General features: G+C 44.7%; 1 long non-coding RNA gene across 2 annotated transcripts in view; it reads left to right on the top strand.

Moving 5' to 3' along the window:
- Positions 1-14,454, top strand: part of LOC131501559 (uncharacterized) — a 231,149-nt gene extending 216,695 nt beyond the window's left edge. For both annotated transcript variants that reach the window (XR_009256831.1, XR_009256832.1), the window contains one exon: positions 12,380-14,454. This is a non-coding gene — a long non-coding RNA (uncharacterized LOC131501559). The remainder of the gene's footprint in view (positions 1-12,379) is intronic.
- The last annotated feature ends 4,572 nt before the right edge of the window (positions 14,455-19,026 follow it).

Genomic DNA, 19,026 nt, shown 5'->3' on the forward strand with positions numbered 1-19,026 from the left:
ATTACCCTGATTAAATTGAGGGGTGATGGGGAACATCGGCTTGTCCCACCTTCTCCTTGACGCCCCCAACAGGATCCTTCAGGGACCTCACAGACTGCCCCTTGGCCAGGTTTTCTGAGCTCCCCACTCCTTGCAAGTGCCAGAAGGGTCTTGTCACCAAGGGAGCCCCTCTTTGAAGATTGAAACACAGATGATCCAGCCTCTTCTCCCAGCTCCTTCCTCAGCGTCGTGGGGTACTTTGCTAATAGAGACATAAATTCCCCCTCTAAATGAGCATCCTGATTTGATTTGCTCTTCAGATGACCCCTTCCTGGGGAAAATATTATGCTTTCCCTGAGTTATGGCAGAGACTCCAGTGGGTAGCTGTGTTGTGTCCTGCCTCTGCCATCTGATAGTCTGATTCCTCTCCAATTTATGAGCTTGTTAGTTCCCCAGCCAGCTCCTACCTCATTGCGGCTGACCCAGTAATGCTGTCTGCCTGTGTCATCTTGCTCAGACAAACGCAGGCGTCCCCACTGAGGAGACAGCCGCCCTAGCCCAGTCACCTCATTGACTGATGCTGGCTGACTCCATCGACCTGGAGCAGGAAGGACAGAGTATCAGATTGTAGGACAGGCACAACTCCTACAGGCACTGAAGCTCTCGTTGTTGGCTTGAGCATGGCAGGGGTGCCCAATTTCCTTGTTTCTAAATGCTTCCTTGCAGGGAATCCTTGTGGTAGCTTCTATTTTTCAAAGGCATGGGCCACTGCCTGCCCTTAGCTCCTTCTTCCTGCTGGGGTTCATGACTCCCTAAGTTCTCCTTCTGGAATGTGTGCTCATACATTCCATCGCAGGTCTGGGGCAATTCCCGTGTTTTGACTCTGACTCTAGGAGTGGCAAGAAATAGAACTGGGCATCCTTTTTATGCGCCTCCATTTCCTGGCCTCTGCAATGGGAACAATAGTAGATCTCAGACCATTTTTCATCTTGTTACCTTGGGCAGAAAAAGAAACACACACACACCCATACCACCCACATATAGATTTTGCGTGTCATGTCAAGGAGTTGATGGTAGCTATGGAGTCTCCCCACTAGCCCAAGTTAACATTTCACGGGCTAGACAAAAACTGGAAACCTAAATGTCCGTTGGTTGGTAACTGGAAAGGCAAAATGTGATGTATCCATATGGTGGAATCCTAGTCAACAATAAAAAGAGACAATCTACAGATACATGGATGAACCGCAAAAATACTATGCTCAGGGGGTGCCTGGGTGGCTCAGCTGGTTACGCGCCAGACTCTTGATTTCAGATCAGGTCAAGAGCTGAGTTTATGAGTTCTATCCCTGCGTTGGGCTCTGTGCTAACAGTGTGGAGACTGCTTGGGATTCTCTCTCCCTCTCTGACCCTCCCCCACTTGCACACACATGCATATGTTCTCTCTCTCTCTCTAAATAAACATTAAAAAAACACATGCTCAGGGAAAGAGGCTGGATACAAGAGACCACACATTGTATGGTCCATTTATATGAAATATTCAGAAAAGGCAAAGCTATATGAACAGAAGATAGATTAGAGGTTGCCTGGGGATGGGGATGCGGGATGGGGACGGGAAGTAACAACAAATGTACACGAGGGATCGTGTTAAGGTGATGAAATGTTTTAAAACAGATTTATGGTGATGGCTGCATAAGTTGGTTTAAAAAAAACGTGTATATGTCTCTCACGGGGCTCTGGGGGGGGCTACACAAGATGCAGGCAGGGAAGGATTTAGCAGTGAAGGGTCCTGAGGTCTGTAAGTTCTTTCAAGTGGTTCAGCCTTTGTCCACGACATTGTCAGTATCTATGCCTGTATTTAAATCTGTATCCATTTCCCAGGGCTGCTACAGCAAATGGCCACCAACTGGGTGGCTTGAAACAACAGAAATCTATTCTCTCAGTTATGGAGGCCAGAAGTCCCAAATCAAGATGTGGGCAGGGCCACTCCTGGTCTGAGGCTCTCTGGGAGAGTCCTTCCTTGCCTCTTCCACTTCCCATATTCCCGGCTTTCCTCGGCTCGTGGTCTTATCATCCAGATCTCTGCTTCCATTTTCACGCTGTCTCTCCTCTTCTGTCTGCGTGTGTCTTATGAGGACACTTGTCATTGGGCTTAGGGTCTGAATTACCCAGGTTGATCACCTTAGCTTGCGTTCCTGAATTAAGGGGCACCGGGGTGGCTCAGTCACTTAGGCATCCGACTTCAGATCAGGTCATGATCTCTCTGTGGGTTCGAGCCCGCATTGGGGTCTCTACTGTCAGGGCGGAGCCTGCTTGGGATCTTCTGTCCTCCACCTCTCTCTACCCCTCCCCTCCTTGTGAGCCCTCTCTCTTTCTCTCTCAAAAATAAATATTAAAAAATAAAGATCCTGAATTTAATCTGCAAAGACTTCTTTTTTTCTTTTCTTTTTTATTTATGTACTTATTTTTAATTTAATTTATTTTTAAATGCACATCCACGTTAGTTAGCATATAGTGCAACAGTGACTTCAGGAGTTGATTCCTTAATGCCCCTTACCCATTTAGCCCATCCCACCTCCCACACCCCCTCCAGTAACCCTCGTTTGTTCTCCATATTTATGAGTCTCTTCTGTTTTGTCCCCCTCCCTGTTTTTATGTTGTTTTTGCTTCCCTTCCCTTATGTTCATCTGTTTTGTATCTTAAATTTGTCATATGAAGTCATAAGATATTTGTCTTTCTCTGACTAATTTCACTAGCATGATACCCTCCAGTTCTATCCACGTAGTTGTAAATGGCAAAATTTCGTTCTTTTTGATTGCCGAGTAATACTCCATTGCATATATATACCACATCTTCTTTATCCATTCATCCATCGAGGGACATTTGGGCTCTTTCCATACTTTGGCTATTGTTGATAGTGCCACTGTAAACATTGGGGTGCATGTCCCCCTTCGATACACCACACCTGTGTCCCTTGGATAAATACCTAGTAGTGCCATTGCTGAGGTAGAGTAGTTCTAGTTTTAATTTTTCAAGGAACCTCCACACTGCTTTCCAGAGTGGCTGCACCAGTTTGCATTCCCACCAGCAGTGCCAAAGAGACACTCTTTCTCTGCATCCTTGCCAACATCTGTTGTTGCCTGAGATGTTAATGTTAGCCATTCTGACGGGTGTGAGGTGGTATCTCATTGTGGTTTTGATTTGTATTTCCCTGATGATGAGTGATGTTGAGCATTCTTTCATGTTTCTGTTAGCCATCTGGATGTCTTCTTTGGAGAAGTGTCTATTCATGTCTTTTGCCCATTTCTTCACTGGATAATTCATTTTTGGGGGTGTTGAATTTGATAAGTTCTTTATAGATTTTGGATACTAACCCTTTATCTGATATGTCATTTGCAAATATCTTTTCCCTTTCTGTCGGTTGCCTTTTAGTTTTGCTGATTGTTTCCTTTGCTGTGCAGAAGCTTTTTACTTTGACGAGGTCCCAGTAGTTCACTTTTGCTTTTATTTCCCTTGCCTCCAGAGACATGTTGAGTAAGAAGTTGCTGTGGCCAAGGTCAAAGAGGTTTTTGTCTGCTTTCTCCTTGAGGATTTTGATGGCTTCCTGTCTTACATTTAGCTCTTTCATCCATGTTGAGTTTATTTTTGTGTCTGGTGTAAGAAGGTGGTCCAGGTTCATTCTTGTGCATGTCGCTGTCCAGGTTTCCCAGCACCACTTGCTGAAGAGACTGTCTTTATTCCAGTGGATATTCTTTCCTGCTTTGTCAAAAATTAGTTGGCCAAGACTTCTTTTCTAGATGAGGTAACATTCACAGGTTGAAGGGATTTGATATGGATATATTTTTAGGAGGAGACCACCATCGTATCTATCTGCATCATCTATATCTGTACATGTATCATCGATATATCTGTATCATTAGATCTTTATACATCTCTATCTATATACAATCTATAAATTGACAAAAAAACAAGTATGTCAAAATGTGAGGAGTTGCTGATCTCTGTTGCAGGTACATAGGTGCTCCTTGTACAGGCATACAGTTCTAAAAATGCTGTGTTTTTTATTTCAAATGTTTCTAGATTTTGGAAAGGCATTCAAGTGCAACTGTATGTTGTATCACACCTTTAACGAAAGTCTGGAGAGTACTCCATAATATAACATACTAATATGCCTGCAACAATATGTTTGAATATTCACACTAAGTGGGTTAAATCGAGACACCATTTCATGCTTACTCAGGTCAGCTTTTCTACCAAATGAGTTTTAGCACCAGATGCATGATAAACTTCTGGACTTTAGAGATCTTTGAATTTGAAAATTACGGAGAAGAGAGTGGGCACCTGTGTTATTCTTTCTCCTTTTTTGTATGTTTGAACATTTTTGTAATGAAACATTTTGAAAAATAAGCCCGTGCATGTAATGTGCTTCGCCGAGCGCCTGGCACATAGTAAGAACTCCAAAAAATATGACAGTTACAATTAATTTCACAAAGATTATTCTATCAACAGTGTTACAAGTCAGGTGGTTAGGAACTATTCAAGGTTTTGATGTGAGGGAATGACATGGCCAGGGGACAGAGAATCTAGAAAGATCCCTGTGGCATGACATGACAGGGATGGGGCAGGGACCAGGGGGAGGCTGGTTAGGAGGCTGTTATACACATCCAGGAAAGAGATGATGAGGTCCTGAAGCAGAAGAGAAGAAGAAAGCTGGAATTAACCTGACAGAGCCTGGTGAGCATTCTGGGAGAGCAGGATGGATTCTTGTCAGCCTCCCTGATATGCTGAGTGACAGCAGAAGAGAGACATACAGGGTGCTGGTCTGTGCATTTAGGAGAGAAAATACACGTCAGTCAATCCTGGAATGAGCCAAGTGGGAATTTCTCGGCTGACTCAAGCCTCCCGATCTGGACAAGAGCCTTAGCAGCAAGAGCAACATTTTTGATTGTCGGGGTTAATTTGAGGCAGAGGTCTTGCTGGTCGGATCCATTTGGGCACAGAGCACAGACCAGTGGGAGTCCCTGTGCAGAAGTAGGTTCCCTGGAGACTTTTCTCCTTTTAGACCTGCAGATGCCTAAGGGCAAAGGCAGGGCTTCTCACCATAGGCCATGAGTTAGAATCGCTTGGGGGAAGACTTTAAAACAACTCCCATCCTAGATCAAGTATATCAGAATCTCTGAGGGAGGGCCCTGGCATTGTATTTTTAAGAAGCTCTTCCATGTGATTCTAAGATGCAGCAAGGATGGAGACCACTGGGTTAAGTGATGCGGGAGCCCAACCCAGAAAATGCCACCAGCCTGAGTTGTCTCAGTCAGTGTGCAATGGGTGGCAGGTTGGGCAAATATTTGAAAAGTGGCAGGGAGGGAGGGAGGGAGAGAAGAGTAACACAGACTGGGTGGTTAAAAAAAAAAACAAGCAGGAAAGCAACACCATAAACGGTCTACATGGTAGGCATGACGAGAGCCATCCCCAAGCTGTTGTCAGAACCTCAGGCGCGATGGAGGACAGAGGACCAGGAAAAGGACACACCAAGAGTAAGGCAGTCCGCAGTGGGATCACAAGACTTCCTTAACACACGCCAAGTGTATTCCAGATGTGGGATTAAGACGATGGCGATATGACAAGGGGAGAAAAGTGCCAAGAATGACTCTCTGGGGAATCACGGCCTTCACAAAACCTCACGCATCCCCAGGGGCTCCCAGTGTAGACAGCTGTCAAAGAGCAGGGTCCGAGTCTTCGCAGTTCCCATGAGGCCCTGGCAGCTTTGTATTATTTCCTTTAAGCTGGTTTGATTGTTTAGAAAGGCCATCTTTATTTTAGAAGAGCTTGAAAAATACAGAGAAGCAGGTACAGAACAAGACCAAAGCTACATTCAGTGATCCCTCATAAGCCCATCGCAGAATCCGTGTCTATGAATTTCTTCCCCATTGTCTGTCTTCTGCTTGGAACGTGTACTTTTTCTTCTTAGACACAAAGAGGAGCGTATTAGATCCAGTTTTATAATTTTATTCATTTAACAATGGATGTGGAACGTTTTTCCTCTGTCAAAAAAAAAAAAAATCCCATACAAACCTTTTTGATGGCTCCCTAACATTTCATTGTATGCATGTTTCAACACTACTCAATTTGCCATTTAAGAAGCAATATAGGGGATTTCTGGGGTTCTACTTCTAATCGTCACTGCAGTAACATCGTGGGACACGCATCTTCCTGCAGTTAGCTGGTTTTTGCTTTGGGATAAATTGGTCCAAGTGGAATTGCTGTGATAGAGGGCAGGTGCACCCGCAGGTCTTCTAGTATCCAGCACCAAATGACCGTGTGGTTGGCCCTCCCCTGAACTGACCAGTTCAAACTACTTCAAGCACTTTAAACACTTCCTGCCCTCAAGGCACATACTCCAAGCAGCAAATTCACAAAGGCGGCTGGCTCTTGCGTCAGCTCAAAGCATGCAATTCTTTTGATGTGAATGTTCCGCTCTGCACTGTGCGGTCTAAATCATCACAGACAATTTGTTTTGTAATCAGCAGACCTAGTAAAGGGAACTTCCTAGAAATTAATCAACTGAGGAAGGACTGCAGAGGTCTGGTTTGGCTTAGGTTTCATTTGGTTTGGGGAGGTTGTTTTGGCTATGGACTACCTGGCCGAAAGTGAAATTTTAGGGGCACCTGAGTGGGCTCAGTCGGTTAAGTGTCCGACTCTTGATCTCTGCTCAGGTCACGAGCTCGCAGTTCATGGGTTCGGGTCCTGCATCAAGCTCTCTGCTTTCAGCGCTGAGCCTACTTTAGATCCTCTGTCCCCACCTCTGTGCCCTTCTCCCTCCTACCCACCATCTCTCTCTTTCTCTCTCTCTCAAAAATAGATTAAAACATTTATTTAAAAAATAGTAAAATAAAAAGTGAAATTTCTAGAACTTTTTCCCAAGCCCCTCACTCCCCTGAACTTCACATCTTTTGGCCTCCGGTTTTTGCCATTTGAGGTCCAGTTCAGGGTCATAATCTTCCTAACAAAACTTTATTCTCCTGCCCTCGGAGAGAAACATTTGTGCACTACGTGTTTTTCCCCACCTGGAGTTTCCTTCAGGTAGGATTGCCAGGCTTAGTAAATAAAAATACAGGATGCCCAGTTGGACTTGAGTTTCAGGGAGCCCATTCCTGAACATGTCTATTCCAATTGTGCATTCTAGCCGTGGAGAAATGAAACCACTGGCTGGCTCCAGGGACCCGCAGGATTCACTGTGAAAAGGAGGTGAGCTCCTGACTGATTGCCTGACCTCCATAAGCCCCTACTCTGACTAGTGAATCATAGTGAGGTCTTGTGTCCCCTGGAATTAGTGTCAGTCACAGCCAGTCCCCAAAAGGTCTGATGCTTGCCTTTTCCCCCATGCACAGTCAGCCTGGTATAAGGTCATAGGTCCCTCTGGGGAAGACCGAGAGAAAGATCAACAGTACAAATTGGGGGCAGGGCAGTGTGCAAGCTTCCCTTGCATTCAAAGGTTCCCGGGTTCTGTCAGCTGGCTCAAGTCTGGGAATTGACTGAGGGGCCATCACACTCTGTTTTGGTGATTCAACTTAGACTTCTTTTCACTTGACCTAAACTCTTCTGTTTCTACAGATCAAGTAAGAATTTAGTAGACTGTGCCTGTATTTATTTTCCAGCGGCACTGTGATCAGCTGGCCAGCCCTGTAAGTCTGCGTGTCTGACTGTTCTGAGGACCGTTTTGACTCCACTGTCCCTTACTGTAACCATGCCCACCTTGCCTTTGCTGATGAAGAGCCGCCACTGGGCCCCAACACCCCAGGATCCCGTTGTCCCCGCTGCACTTAGAAATCCCCCACTTAGCTGCATTTCCCACCGTAATTTCTGACGTACAGAGAAGGACGACCACAGATCTCTGTAAGGATGCTGGGGCTCCCCTCACTGATTTATTTCTCACAGTTGTGGTGACCCTCCCGAGGCAGATGAGCAAGTCTTCCACGGTAAATCCACGCTGGCGTTCCAGTCTCCCTAAGCCCTGGGCCTTGGACACCTCCCTCTGCCTTCCTCTGCAGCACACCATCAGTGCGCTGGTGTCCCAGCTTTGTCTGCCGTGGGCCGCCTCCTGCTCCAGCCAGCCGACCAAGCAAACCATTAAAGCTCGCTCTTTCCCTTCCTTCCTTCCTTCCTTCCTTCCTTCCTTCCTTCCTTCCTTCCTTCCATTCTTTCTCTCTCTCTCTCTCTCTCTCTTTCTTTCTCTTTCTTTCTTTCGAAGACTTGTATTTATTTTTTTTAGTGCTTATTTATTTTGAGAGAGAGAGAGAGAGAGCAAGGGAGGGACAGAGAGAGAGGGACAGAGCGAGAATCCCAGGCAGGCTCCGCGCTGCCAGCTCAGAGCGCAATGCAGGTCTCGAACCCATGAACGCTGAGATTGTGACCCGAACGGAAAACCAAGAGTTGGATGCTCAACCAACCGAGCCACCTAGGTGCCCCTAGAGCTCTTTCTAACCCTCTAAGCTGCAGAATCTCTACTCAGTGGGCTCAAATCAATACATTTGGGGAAAAGAAAAGAAAATTTGGGGAATTTATATTCCTTCCACTATTATCCCACACCCTTAATATCTGTTCCCATGAAATCTTGCCAGGTTTCTATGTATAAATTTTTAAAAGTCCTGTAGTTCTCTTGGAGTGTAGGCCTCCCTCATCCCCACCCCATGGGTCACAGTTTATACCTCCCCCCGTTTGGGACCTGCTCTGACCTGAGTGGTCATAGATCTAGAAGCCAACGGGGATGGTGAGGTCAGGTCTCGAAGAGAATCAGAAGTATATTGTAAAACAGCTACCTCGAGGGAGACTGTCACAGGTTCTTTAAGCAAAGCAGGGTTGACCTCCTCAGACTAGTAGAGGTGGACAGGAAGGGGAGAATGGACTGCTTGTCTGGCAAAGATTCTGCTCAATTTAGGGGCCCCTGTCCCAAGATTCACTGGGATCTGCTCATGTGCCCCCTTGCAAGTCTCAGGATTCCAGTCCTTCCTAATCAGTGCCCTCACTTGAGCAGCAGTCGCCCTGTGAGGTTATGAATTCAATTTGTATTAGAATTCATTGACTCTCGAGATGATTTCAGCAATCTCAGCCCTACAAGAGATGCAGGAGGTAAGAGTTTCTTTCAAGTCATTTATGCAGAGTTTGAGCTGACTCTGAAGTCTCAAGCTCTTCTTTTCTTTTGCCACTTTGTCCAGCTCAGTTAGGAGCAAGCAGCCGATCTCACTTACACTCATCCGTGTGACTAAAGTATTCTAAGGTATCAAATATGTGGGATCCCAGAAACTTGCCTTTTGTCAGCATTTGATGAGGAGTACCCAGTAGTTGCGACTTCTAAGAAACGGTTAGTTGTTTATTTGAAATTCAAATTGAACTAGATGTCCTGTATTTGATCTGGCTACCCTACCTTAAGGAAATCTTGCCTTTCAAAAACCTACCTAAGTGCTATATTCTCTACAGATTGCCCCAGACAGAAATTACTTTGTATTATCAGTTGATTGATTTACATCATTTCTGACCACTTATAATGTGCCAGGCACTGCTCTAAGTGCTTTACATGGACTGACTCATTTAGGCCTGATCAGAACTCAGAGGTGGATATTATCCAGATTTTACAGATGGAAAAATTGAGCCCCAGAGAGAAGTGACTTGCCCTGTAGCTCATAGCTAAAAGGCAGTGGAGTTGGGATTTTACTCCGGACAGTCAGGGAGGGACCTGAGCTCCTATGGATGACCATGGATAACGTGATGCAACTCTGTGGAAGAGTTACTGGAAACTTCTACTGGAAGCTTCCATGGAGCTCTGTGTGTGCATTTTCTAGGACCTTAATGCATTGCTGTCTGTCATACTACCAGGCTGTGAGATCGTTGACTGATACCAGAAAGTATGTTTCATTGATCACCACAATGTCAGTGTCAGGAAATGTTTATTTAAAAAGTTATACTTATTATTGGGGCGCCTGGGTGGCTCGTCGGTTAAGCGTCAGACTTCGGCTCAGGTCATGATCTCACAGTCTGTGGGTTCGAGCCCCGCATCTGGCTCTGTGCTGACAGCTCAGAGCCTGGAGCCTGCTTCCGATTCTGTGTCTCCCTCTCTCTCTGGCCCTCCCCTGCTCATGTTCTGTCTCTCTCTGTCGCAAAAATAAATAAAAACATTTAAAAAAATTTAAAAAAAAAGTTATACTTATTATTCAGCCTTAAAAAAGGAATGAATTTCTGACAAGTGCTACAACATTGATGAACCCTAAAGGTGATAGATCTTAACAGACAGTAAGGCACAAAATAAGGTACAAAAGGACAAATAATACTCCATTTCTAGAATAACCAAATTCATAGAGACAGAAAGTACAATGGTGGTTGCCAGGGCCTGGGGGGAAGCACGAATGGGGAGTTGATATTCAATGGATAACACTTTTAACTTGGGGTGATAAAAAGTCCTGGAGATGATTGGTGGTGAGGGTTGCACAACATTGCGGATGTATTTAGTGCAACAGAATGGTACTCTGGAAAATGGTTGAAATGGTAAAATTTATGCTATGTATATTTAACCACAAAAAAGTTACAGCCATTATGAAAAACAGTATGGAATTTCCTCAAAAAACTGAAAATAGAACTGCCCTATGTTCCAGCAATCCCACTTCTGAGTACAGTTCCAAAGGAGTTGAAATCAGGATCTTCAAGAGATACCTGCCCTCCCATGTCCACTGTAGCATTATTCACAGTAGCCAAAATATGGAAACAATTCAGGTGTTGGTGGGTGGATGGATGGATGGATGGGTGGGTGGGTGGATGGTTAAAGGAAATGTGGTATTATACATACAACAATATTCTTCTGCCTAAAAAAGAAGGAAATCCTGCCATTTGCAACAATGTGGGTGAACCTAGTGGACCTTACGCTAAGTGAAATAAGCCAGACACAGATAGACAAATACTGCGTGATCTCACTTACATATGGAATCTAAAAAAAGTCAAAAGGATGGATGCAGAGAGAAAAACAGTGGTTACCAGGGGCTGGGAGATGGGGAATGTGGGGAGATGTTGGTCAAAGGGTGCAAAGTTTCAGTTACGCAGGGTGAGTAAGCCATAGACATCTAACGTACAGCATGGGGACTGTCATTAATAATACTGTATTGTTAGCTTAAAATATGCCCTCAAGTAGATCTTAACTATTCTCATAAAAAAATTGTAACTATGTGAGGTGATAGATGTGTTCATTACTTTGGTTGTGGTAATTATTTCAGTGTATGTATGTATCAAAACATCACGTTGTACACCTTAAATGTGTACAGTTTTTGTCAATTATACTTCAATAAAGCTGAAAAAAAATTAGACCGAATCTACATTTCTTTTTTGATAGACATAGAGACACAAAGCTCAAGTTGGGGAGGGGCAGAGAGAGAAGGAGACACAGAATCTGAAGCAGGCTCCATACTCCGAGCTGTCAGCACAGAGCCCGACGTAGGGCTCAAACCCACAAACCGTGAGATCATGACCTGAGCCGAAGTCAGATGTCCAACCTACTGAGCCACCTAGGCACCCCAAAATTAGACTGAATCTAGCACAGGAGGTTAGGGACCCAAGCTCAGAGCTCAGGTTGATCTGGGTTGAATTATGGCTCAGCCACTCGGCAGCTGTGCGACTGTGGGCTGACCATTTCACACCAGGGTCATCAAAACAATAACCTGTGGGACGTTTTTTAGGCTACTTGATGCCCAGATTCTCACAGACCAATGAAATCAGAATATCTGGCATCATGTGTTTAAAACTTCCTATTGTGAAACATTTCAAACGTACACAAGGGTAATATAATACAGTTCCCATCCACCCATCACCCAAATTCAACATTTGTCAAGGTTTTAGCATTGGAATGTATCTTTTTTAAAGGTTAAAGGATTATCGAGCAGGCACGATGCCTGGCAAGTAGAACCTGTTCGCCAAATTGAGCTACGATGATTACTTTTATTTTCCTTCTCATTATGAAGTTGGTCGAATAAGCATCTTGATTTTGAAATCGGAGGCCCTGAGTGGGAGGTGGTCCATCGATCTCGCTGGCAATGAATGGCCTCTACTTCATTACTGAGAGGGTTTTCTTCTTCTGTGAATCATCCTTGAAGCTTTCTTTTCTTCAAATCAAAAGAAATCAATTTGAACTAATAGTAACTTGATTTTTGAACTGCCATACTGCAGTGGAATCAGACAGTAAGGTAAAATGGAGAGAAATAAGAAGCCTGGGGAATATGGAGAGGAGATGGACTCGTCTATCTGGAAAAAGTGCTTTTCAGCTAGAGATGTTCAGTTCTGGCACTGTACCTGCCCCCCCCCCCGCCCCCGCCTCCATTCCCCACCCAGGGCAGACATGACTAATCAATCAATGTGCTCTTTCCCACAGAAACCTAAAGCTGCATCAGAGTGCTTTTTAAGATGATACTTCAGACACCCACCAACAATCAATAAGAGACAGCATGAGAGGCAAGACCTATTTATTATTCTTTTTGTGCCCTTTTTTTGTGCCTTCCATAAGCAATACTGTATACCAGGAAAGAAGAACCTTCTCAGAGAGAGAGAGAGACAACAAACTTTTTAACTTCTTCAAAATCTGCCACAGAAGACAAAGTCATCCCCATGGGATTATCACAGGGCCATGAGCCACCGGCCATACTAAGACACGGATTCTTAGAATCCTTCCAAAAACAGCAAAAGGAAAATTGCAAAACCCCAAGTCTGGCCTGCCTTGTGGCACCGTGTTGGCAACTAGCATGATATTAAAAGTGTCCTGATGCTCTTCTGGGTACAAAAGCTCAGCTTTGCTTCATGGTACCAAGTAGTTCTGAGGCTCAGATGTGTATTTTTCTGTCTCTAAGTTGAAGCAGTAAGAAAAAGAAAGCAAGCTGGTAGCAGAGATTAGGGCGGAAGCTAGGGTACGTGGACCGAGTCCAGGGAGGGGCTGAGGGTGGCAGTAATACTAACAATAAAAACGTACCCCTGTTTTCTATCTGCCACACCTTCTGGTTAGGTGAGCGTTGTGGGTTTTCTCATTGCCTCCACACAAGCAACCCTCTGTCACAGGCACTATTTTTCTGCCTCCTCCAGATGAAAAGCCTTGGGGCTCAGGGAAACGGGACATGACTTGCTTCTGGTCCCACAATTCACAAGCCAGGAAGCTATGGGATGTGAACCCAGATACGTCTGCCTCAAGATACCGTATTCTTGAAACTGTGCGATCTGGACCAGCAGAGCCACTCTTTCAGCGCGGAGAGATGGTGACCTGGAGTTTGAAGCACCTCTTAGGGCAAAGATTTCTTCATCTTTGTGTTTTCCTATTGCAGAGCACAATGGCCGGCACACAATCCATTCACATTTGGTTGAACTGATATTTGGTACAACTGAGGCTTTCAAATTTAGCAGTAAATTCTGTTAGCAGAACGTTGTTGCTTCTTCTAAATCTTCTGTTGCTTGCGTCCTGGAGCTGTGATGGGTATTGTCGCAGTGGCCCTGTCGTTTGTACGATTGGCTCATGTGTTCCACATGTATTTATTTGCACTTACTGTGTGTTAGGCACTATATAGCTGGACAGCAGTGAACAAGACAGACCCAATCTCTCTGTTACCGTGATAATGGTAACAGAAGACGGAATTAAGAACAGGTGCTCCAGAAGTACTTAAGGAGGGGTTTCTCAGCCAGATCTGGGGCTCACTCTGTTGAAGGGGGCATAGTGATGTCTGACACATCAAGTGCTAGCCACGTACCAGGTACAGATCTTAGAATGTTACATGGGTCGCCTTTTAAAAGCCTCTCATCCCTTGTCAATTCATGGAGCGAACCTTTCGCCACCAGTGTATGGGCAAGAGAATTCAAACCCAGAACGTTAAGTAGCTTGCCCAAGGTCATTGCAGTTAAGTGGCAGAGCTGGAGGCAAAGCCAGGCTGTGACTTTATTTCAACCCGTCCTAATCTGCTGCTCCGATACGTGTCCCAGTGACACCTGGAAAATGAGTTGGGGGTAGCTTGGAAAAAATAGGCAGAGAAGTTGTTTCAGGTGACAGGAGGCGGCAGCTGTGAAGCCCAGACTGGACAATGCATCAGGTTCCGGGAGCTGGGAGCCGTCAGAACTGTGGGCGGTAGGGGGGATGTGAGACCCGAGGGGCGTGCTGGGCAGGAGTCCCATCTGAAAGGCTCTGTAAAACACCTCATGGGTGTTTATCTTCTAACCCGCAGGCACTGGGGAGCCATCAGAGGGTTTCATCAGGGGAGTGATGTGATCAGATTTATCCTCTAAAACATTCGCTCTGGCTAGAGCACTTGGATGGCTCAGGCAGTTAAGCAGCCACATCCTAATCTCGGCTCAGGTCATGATCTCCTGGTTGGTGAGATCAAGCCCCACGTTGGGCTCTATGCTGATGGTGCTGAGCCTGCTGGGGATTCTCTTTCATTTTCTCAGAATAAATAAATAAACTTTAAATGTTCACTCTGGCTGTTGAGGAGGCTATTGAACAGAGAAGTAGGGTGGGAGTGATGTGGGAAACAAAGGCAGAAGGAAATGGCAGCTGGAACTCAATTTCCTTACAGCCTGCAGCCCATTGACAGATACTTGAGGCCTACAGAGTAAAACTTTTCTCAGGCATCTCCCTGCTGTCTTAATGTTCACGTTTTGCTGGAGGGGCAACAACCCTAGCTTGACAAGAGCTAAGCCTCCAGTATCCTGGGAGGCTTCTTTAGCATATGAAAATCTCACTGGAAACTTCCCCTGGACTTTACTGCCCCCCAGCTCCAGAGTATACAACCAGTCTCTCCTCATGGTCAGGGCAGCACTTCCTGCCCACGGGGTCCTGTCCCCATGCTTTAACAAAATCACCTTTTTGCACAATAGACGTCTTCAAGAATACTTTCTTGGCCAACAGCTCTGGACCCTGTGAACCTCACTGTCACCCCAAACACCTCATCAGGTGCTTGCCATGCAGGTAGGGACCATTAGGCAAGGCTGGGCTTAGAGCCTAGGGCACTTGCACAACCCTGAAAGTATGTGTCTCCTTAAACTTTGTGCCCTAGGTACCCCCTGGTGTCACCCTAGCCCTGCTCTTTGGGCGGCTGCTGGGCGGGTCTAAACCAAAGTAGGGCAAACTGAACCCCCAAAAGACACAGGGAAGCTGGAAACCCATGGAGATGGAAAATCCCTTTGACCCCTTGGGTAATTATGCTCGTTGTTCACTGTTAGCTCTTATCATTACCCAGTTCTTTTTAGCCTTGACATCAGAAAGGATGGGAAATTTTATGAACTGGAAATCTTTTTAAGGCTAATAGTTCTTTTTTTGTTTTTAATTGGCAGTGGAGTGGGGGGAGGCAGGGGAGGGGGAGAAGAGTGGAGGGGGGTGAAGGATGGCATAGGATTAGATTTCAAAAAAACAAGTTTTTTTGGAGGAGCAGAGCCAAAGGATAAATAATGAAACAAATTCCAGCAGAGTGGAAAGAAGGTAAAAATGCTACCTTGAAATGAAAGATCCATTCTAAATGCGTTAACTGCGCGTTCTCAGCATTACTGCAGAGTATTTGAGGGCCTTTTGTGAAAGACACTGTTCACAAACTAGGCTTTAATCTGTAGCCACTTTTTATCCAAAAGGCCTTAGGAACCTGTGGGGTTTGCAGAGACTCAACCAACTTAAGCGCACTTTCAGGAGAAAGGACCATTGACGTGGCTCACTGTAAGCCCTGGGGAGTTCCTCAGAATTGTAAAGATTGAAGTGGTTTTGAAGCTGGTTTTAAATCTGCACATGACAAGAATAAGGAGCCCAGTACAACAGAATTTAAATAAACTACCTTCTGGAGGTGCTGACACTGAAGCACATGGGTCTGTAACTTGCAATTCTGAACTGGGGAAGCTTCCAGAATTTTTTTTTTTTTTTTTTTAAATACAGGACCTGGGGCTTCCGGTGGCACAGTTGGTTAGGTGTCTGACTTCAGCTCAGGTCATGTTCTTACGGTCTGTGGGTTCGAGCCCCGCATAGGGCTCTGTGCTGAGAGCTCAAGGGCTCTGTGCTGAGAGCTCAGAGCCTGGAGCCTGCTTTGGATTCTGTGTTTCCGTCTCTCTCTGCCTCTCCCCAGTTGTGTTCTCTTTCTCTCAATAACAAATAAATACACTTAAAAAATTAAAGAAAAATACGGGACCTGATTATACCTCTTCTGATTTGTTTTCATTCCTCTGGGCTGGGTACTGTGGCCACCCCACCCACCCGATTGGACTAAACCTCAGTCAGCTACCCTCATGGCTGCACCACACACACATCTGTGTTTTCCAACTCTATTCCTTGCTGGCTCTAAAGTCCTATCAATCTGGGTTTGAATCCAGCTCCAACCATCACGTAGCATCTCTGTGAATTAGAACAAGTTTCTCAATCTCCCCAAGTGTGAAATGGGGGATAATTATGGTACTGGTTTCCTGGGTTGCTGTAAGCCTTAATTTAATCATGAGATAGTGTGTGTCAAATGCTTAGAACCATCCCTGGCACGTGCTCAGGGCTCAGTAAATGTTAGCGCTTAGTGTCATTAACTATTGGCTTTAACAAAATTAAAACAAAAAACAAAAACACAACCCCAAGGCTTCACTTTTGTAAATTAAATGACTACATATTATGAGCAATAAAATACTAGCTTTTATTAATGCATAAGTAATTAAATATTATTAATAGATTCATGTCTATCAATGTACATTAAATGATTAGACTAATTACATTAGAAATATAGCTCTGATGATGAAGAATTATATACTAAATGATGAAATGGGTTGAAATGAAATGAAACAAGTTAACACACATAAAACAGCTCAATACACGGGAAATGCTCAGTATACTAATAGTTTTTAAACATGATCATTCTTTCTTAATTCTTTTAAAATTTTTTTTATTTTTAAAATTCGAGTATGTATGTATCTCTATATAGATGTATAAGTGTGTGTATATTCGATTCCCATTAAAGTACAGTGTTGTATTAGTTTCAAGCACACAATATAGTGGTTCAACAACTGTATACACTTCTCACTGCCATCACATTAAGTGTACTCTTAATCCCCTTCACCTCTTTCACCATCTCCCCCCCCCCCCCCCCCGTCCCCCCATCCACCTCTCCTCTGGCAACCACTGTTATGCCCAGAATTCATGATCCCCAAAGACCACTAGGGAGCCGAGTCTGATGCAAAAGCAAAGAGCCTTTATTCGAGCTAGCTCGAGCTCAATCCCCTACCTGCACCGACGCAGCGGTGAGATACCAGGGAAAGAGAGTGAGTTTCAAAAGGACAAAGGCCTAGGGGCAGTTGGTGAGGTAATGGCTATGGCCTCAGCCGATTGGCTGGAGAAGGGTCCTGGGGAAGGGTCCGAGTCCTGTTAGGCAGGTGAGGGGGGGGTTACTCAAGGGGAGGAGGTGTGGTCAAGGTGAAGGACACAGAACAAGATGGAGTCGGCTGGTGTAGGCCCGCCCTTTCACCACCACTTCTCTCTATTTAAGAGTGTGTTATGGGGCACCTCGGTGGCTCAGTCGTGTGAGTGTCCAACTTCAGCTCAGGTCATGATCTCACGGTTTCTGGGTTCGAGCCCTGTGTCGGGCTCTGTGCTGACAGCTCAGAGCCTGGAGCCTGCTTCGGATTCTGCGTCTCCCTCTCTCTTTCTGCCCTTCCCAGCTGGTGCTGTGTCTCTGAATCTCTCAAAAATAAATAAACATTAAAAAAAAGAGTCTGTTTTTTTTTTTTTGTTTGTTTGTCTCTCTTTCTTTGTTCATTTGTTTTTTTTCTTAAATTCCACCTCGGGGTTAAACCATATGGTATTTGTCTTTCTCTGACTGACTTATGTCACTTAGCATTATACCTTCCAGATTCATCCATGTTGTTGCAAATGGCAGGTTGTCATTCTTTTTTATGACTGAGTAATAGTCATAATTCCTAATCCATTCTCTATTGGTGGGCACTTGGGCTGCTTCCATATCTTGGCTATTGTAAACAATGCTGCAGAAAACATAGGAGTGCCTGTCTCTTTTCAAATTAGAGTTTTCATATTCTTTGGGTAAATAGCCAGTGGTGGAATTACTGGATCATATGGTAATTCTGTTTTGAATTTTTGAGGAACCTCCACACTGTTCTCCAGAGTGGCTGCACCAGTTTGCTTTTCCACCGACAGCGCGAGACGTTCCCGTTTCTCCACATCCTCATCAACACCTGTTGTTTCTTGTGTTGTTGAATTTAGCCATTCTGACAGGTGATATCTCAGCGTGGTTTTCATTTGCATTTCCCTGACGAGGAGCGATGTTGAGCATCTTTTCTCATGTGTCTGTTGGCCATCTGGATGTCTTCTTTGGAGAAATGTCTTAAACATGATCATTCTTGATCTATCTGGGGTGATCCTTCAAAATCACATCATTTGTGGGCAGGGGGTTATTCATCAAAGAAAAAAGTTAGCATTTCTTCATTTTAACAGTTTTACTTCAATTTATATTCTCTCTGTATCCTGAATCTTGTTATTCAGATTTTTTTCCTTAGCCGCTGATAGTCCCAGAGAGAGAGAAAAAGCAGAGATAAGCTAAGGTTTCCCCCACCAGCACAGGTGCAAATATGTGCCTAATTTTTTGAATAACTTAAAAAAATTTTTTTGTATTTCTATTTTTAAGTAATCTCTCTACCTAGTATGGTGCTTGAACTCACAACCTCGAGATCAGGAGCCACACGCTCCACCGACTGAGCCTCCCGGGTGCCCCTGGATAACTTTTTATTTTGCTCTAATTTTGAATTTAAAGAACTGTGGCAAGAATAACATAAAGAACTTTGATGATAACCTTTATCCAGGTTCATCTATTGTTTTTACATTTTGCTTCATTTGCTTATCATTCTTTGTATCTGTGTGTGTGTGTGTGTGTGTGTGTGTGCGCGCGCGCACACACGCATGCACATTTCTGAAGACTTTGAGGGTGCCTTTTTACCTCTCGATACTTCTGTGTGTATTTCCTAAGGACAAGGTCATTCTTTTACAAAACCAAATGTCACTTATCAAGGTCAGGTACACTG

Source organism: Neofelis nebulosa, chromosome 18 (genome assembly GCF_028018385.1).
Source record: "Neofelis nebulosa isolate mNeoNeb1 chromosome 18, mNeoNeb1.pri, whole genome shotgun sequence".
Classification (NCBI taxonomy): Eukaryota; Metazoa; Chordata; class Mammalia; order Carnivora; family Felidae; genus Neofelis; species Neofelis nebulosa.